The sequence below is a fragment of the Lygodium microphyllum genome, chromosome 3 (assembly GCF_053477565.2).
Source record: "Lygodium microphyllum isolate KBCC chromosome 3, Lygodium_microphyllum_v1.1.10, whole genome shotgun sequence".
In the NCBI taxonomy this organism is placed as follows: Eukaryota; Viridiplantae; Streptophyta; class Polypodiopsida; order Schizaeales; family Lygodiaceae; genus Lygodium; species Lygodium microphyllum.
In genome coordinates, this window is record NC_141137.1 from 98,098,804 (window position 1) to 98,104,043 (window position 5,240).

Below are 5,240 nucleotides of genomic sequence, written 5' to 3' on the forward strand. Positions count from 1 at the left end.
TTCATTCATGAACTGATTCTGGTAGTGGTCATTTTGCACCTCCTATGCTCTTTTCTTGTGAAAACATTTATTGGTTGTATGGCCAATCTTGCCATAGTAATGACATATAAACCGATCCTTGTCATTGGTGTTGAATCCTTGTCCACATCCTTTTGCTCCATAAGTTTTTTTACTGTACAAGAGATTGTCCTTTGAGATGATTTCTTTTGCATCCTTGTTTTTACATTTACTTTCTCCATCAAGTAGAGAATGCTCAATGTCTTTGAGAGATTAGGAACATTACTTAGGGTAGACATAAGGCTCTCATATAGTTCTTGATTTACACTTGCTAGTAGCGCTATTATGGCTTCATCCTTATCTATGTTCTTCTTTAAAGGTGCAAGCTGAGTTTTTAGGCTCTTAAACTTGTTAATGTTCATGGTCATAGAAGAACTACCCTTTACATCTAGCTTATAGAATTGCATGAGTAATTTTACTTTTACGTTTTTTGCTTGAGTTTCAAATATCCCATCAAGCTCATCCCATGCCTTGTTTACATCTTTAATGTCAGACATATGGTGCAATACATCATCAGATAGTCCCCAAGAAATTATGTCTAGAGCCTTGTTATTCATCTTTTTCCACTCTTTTGACTTGGGCTGCACTTCTTCAATAATGAACCCGTCTTCAACATCTTCCTTCTTGCATTTGCATCTCTTGCATCATCCCCAAATAGATCCTAGATATCTTTCCTCATGAGATGGTACATTGTCTTTTCTTTCCAGGTGTGAAAGCCTTCGCCATTAAATTTATCTATTTGCTCAAGTTCAAACATTTTGAAGGACCTCTTACCGTGAGTATACTCAGGCAATACATATCCTTTTACAATGAGATTGAGGCTTACAAGAGATTTAATTGATTAGACATTCCACATTAAAAATCTTCATGTTTGTCATTACAAGAACTAAAGTGAAACCAGCAAATTAGTTGCTCTTGGATGTGTCAAGTAACACAAGTGCTAAGAAGCACTAAAATGAGTATCAAAAGATACTATATTGTGAAAAACTTGATGTTGAGCTTGATGTTGTTGGATGTTTCCTCCCCTCCTTACTAATTTGAGGTATTAAGAACTGAGTGGAGCACCAAATCAGAGTGGCAAACACTTGAGTGTATTAGAATATCAAGCTCCTGTTACTCTTCAGTCAGTCTATCTTTATGTGTGTGATCGAAGTCAGCTGGATACAGCTGTACATGTGTGTGACATTCAATAAGTTGGTGTTGTCAATGACTTAACCACAGTTAGTCTTGGTTAGTCATACCTATGTGTGTAAGTCTCTTTCAGTTAGTATGATGGAAGAATAATAGAAGAACAACAACAATTAGTTGAGGCTCATCTTCCGCTCCACTCTGTCTCTCTCCCTCTCTTCCAACATGGTATCAGAGATTGAATGCTTGAAGCTTGAAGGCTTGGCAATGGCCATTTGACATCAAGACATCAGATCTAAAGAAAACATCACCAAAGGAGACTGTGCCTGCAGCCCGTTTTTTGTAGAAGCTATATCTTGCTACAGAAATGGTTTTTCGAGAAACGGCCCTTGATTCCTGACTGTTTCGACATGGTCTACAACTTTGCATAAGAAAGTTTTATCAAATTTCTCACAAATTTTGAGATGTTCAGCACAGACCTGTGCAAACTGGTTGTTTAGTGCACTAAACAGCAAGTGATTTCAAGGCACTGGTGGTTTTCATCCTAACAATGTATATGCCCTTATTATCATGCATTTGAGCATGATATTGGAGTGTTAAATGCTCAATTTTGGAGATTTGCAGGCTCGAAAGAATGAACTGGTTGTTGTCCTGAATTTGGAAACAATATATCTACAGGGTTGAAGTATCTGTGATGCTTATTTGCTGCTGACAAATGCTTGGATCATACCACTTGAGTGGTAGATGATTTTTGGGATATTGTGAGTGCTGAAAGTTTAAATTTTGGACTGATTTTTTGCTGGTTATACCAGGATATTGACTGGTTATTGTCTGCAGGAAGGATACCTATCATCCTCACTTGACATACATGCAATATATTATGACCGGATGGACATGTATCAACTCCTACATAGAGTGGAAATTGAATGAGATGTTTTGGAGCTGTTTTGAGGTCTGAATACTCTTGTTTTAACAAAGAAAATACTGCTAATTATAGCAGTGGGCTGGCTGTATTTGGTACTGCTACTTGCATACAGTACAAACATTGATACTTGTATGGATAGTTTGTTTTTGGGATGTTTTGCCACTACCATAGAATGTTTTGAATTGATTTGAGGTTGGTTTATGCTCAGTTGACTGTGTTTTTTCATTGTTGGAATATGGCTTACAGCAAGCAGGTTGTCATGAAAATTGTCATGAATTGCAAGAAATTGTCATGAATAGCAGGAAACCGGTCCTGAATTGTTGGAAAAGGAGTTAGATACTTATAGATTGTATACATCACTAAATACCTAAGCCGCAACTATGGCAAATTCTCAAGGCACTGACAATATCACTCAAATTGTGGGAGAAAAGCTGGACAACAAAAATTTAACTTTATGGAAGTTCCGTATGAAGATTTTTTTGGTTGGCAGAGGTTATTGGGACTTATGTACATGTGATGAGGCTGAACCTAAAATACATGAAAGGAATCCGACAAATGATAAAAAAAGGGCTCATAAGCTATGGACTGAGAGAGCATGCAAGGTGTTACATTGGTTTTTCTTATGTATATCAGATGCTATGGTTATACAGATTACTAGATGTAGTTCGCCAAAGGACGTATGGGACATACTCATGAAGAATTATGGAAATGTAACACATGCAAGAAAGATTTAGCTAAAGAAACAGTTCAATAACATGTCTAGGAATGCCAGAAGAATTCAGGCCTACAGTACGGAGATCAAGAACATAGCGGATCAGCTTGCCACCATTGCATCTTTAGTGTCTGAGGATGATATGATTGCAGTGACATTGAATGGAATTGGCAAAGAGTATAAAGCATTTGATACATCTATTTCTGTGAGAGCTGAATCCCCTGATTGGGATGAGCTGATTGCTTTGTTGCTGCATGAGGAAGTTAAGCTTGGGCCGAATACAAGTTCTAGTACATCTCAAAGCAAAGACATTGTTCTTTACTCTAGCCAGCATGGTAGAGGTGGCAGAGGCCATGGCTCTTTTTGAGGTCAAGGAGACACTTGAAACACTTATGGATAGCATCAACAGAATGCTTGGCATGGCACAAATACATAGGGCCAATGTGGATCTGGCAACTTTAGAGGCAGGGGGAGATCACCCCATGGTAGAGGTGGTGGGTCTGGTTCATGGCAGTTAAATGATCAATCAAACAGAGATAAGGACTGTCATTACTGTGGCAGATATGGACACATTGCAAAGGATTGTTACAAGAAACAGAGAGATATGAAGGCAAAGAGCAAATAGCATGGGCACTATCCATCTTCTAGTGGTGCTCATGATGAGAAAATTGACAGATTGTTTGCTATGCAGCATGTGTCTAAGATTGCATCTAGGCATAACAGAGATGAGAGATGGTACATTCATTCAGGGGCTTCAAATCATATGATACCCCATGGAGAATGGTTTGATGAGATGGTTGCAGGTTCACATGGTTATGTGTGTACTGGGGATGACACCCAACATGACATTCAGCACACATGATTTGTTTCCTTATTGATGCCTAATGGCAAGAAAAAGAGCTTGCATGATGGACTACATATACCTACAATAACCAAGAATCTTTTATCAGTTGGACAAATGGCAAAACAGAATATGCAAGTGAGATTTAATAGAGATGGATGCTTTGTTGAAGAATACGGTAATGGCTGCTGTAAATTGATTGCTAGAGGCCGAAGAGATGGCATAATGTTTACTCTCGATGCGTCAATTCTAGAATTGAAAGCAACCATGTTTGCACATGATGATAGTGCTATACGGGATGTTGAGATATGGCATGAGCAGATTGGCCATGTGAATGTACAAAAGCTGAAATCTATGTAGCAAAAGGAGATTGTGCTTGGATTGCCTAAGTTCAAGTATCATGACTTTGGACATGTATGTGATGCATGTTAGTTTGGAAAGCAAGCACGGTTTCCATTAATGAGACATATACAGAATAGCTCACAACCCTTGCAATTGGTACATTTAGATGTATGGGGTCCATCTCATAATCCTTCGTTTGGTGCTGCTCGTTACTATGTATCATTCATTGATGATTTCAGTAGTAGGTATACTTGGCTTTACATACTAAAACATAAGGATGATGTGTTTGATGCATTCAAGAACTTCAAGAAGCATGCTGAAAATGAGTTGAGCTATAAAATTTCATGTCTTAGATCAGATGGAGGTGGAAAATATGTCTCTAATTACTTTGACAGGTACCTTGCTAAATATAGGATTAGAAGACGGTTAACTTGCAGCTATATACCATAGCAAAATGGTGTAGCAGAAAGGAAAAATAGGATACTGATGGAATCGACAAGAGCTATACTGAATGAGAAGAGTTTGCCAAATGGTTATTGGGCTAAAGCAATAGTGAATGTTGTCTATGTGTTGAATAGAACCCCTACAGTAGGGATTCACGATGTAACTCCATATGAGAGTTTGTATGATCATAAGCGTGACATTTCACACTTGAAAGTATTTGGCAGCATTGCATATGTGCATGTTCCTGATGAAAAGAGGAAGAAATTGGATCCTAAAGCTGTCAAGAGTGTGTTCCTTGGTTATGCACAAGACCGGAAAGCTTACAAGTGTTATGTACCGTCTACACATGAGACATTGATTAGCAGAGATGTTTTTGATGAGCTGGCATCGTGGTATGGTAATCCTATTACAGTGGCTACTGATGGATCAATCAGCACTAGTAATGCTAAAAATACACCTATAGTGAGTACATCTATGAGTGATCCTACATGTGATGGGTCACCTACAGTAAGTCCTTGGTCAGGACGCTTGCGAGTCATACTCCTACGTCCACTGGCACAGATATGTCAGTGAGGGGGAGATTGGATAAGGGAAAAGAAAAGATGCTTGAGGATGTGACAGGTCTACTTAGGGCAGGTTATGAGTCATCCAGCAGTGATAGTTTGGATAGTGAGTTGGGCATTCCGTCTATTATGACACCTGGAGCAAGGCAGAGTCATTATGTACTGCCTCATGAGAGGCAAGCTCAGAGTGAGCCATAGTTACAGAGATCTGAGAGAGTCAGAAAACCA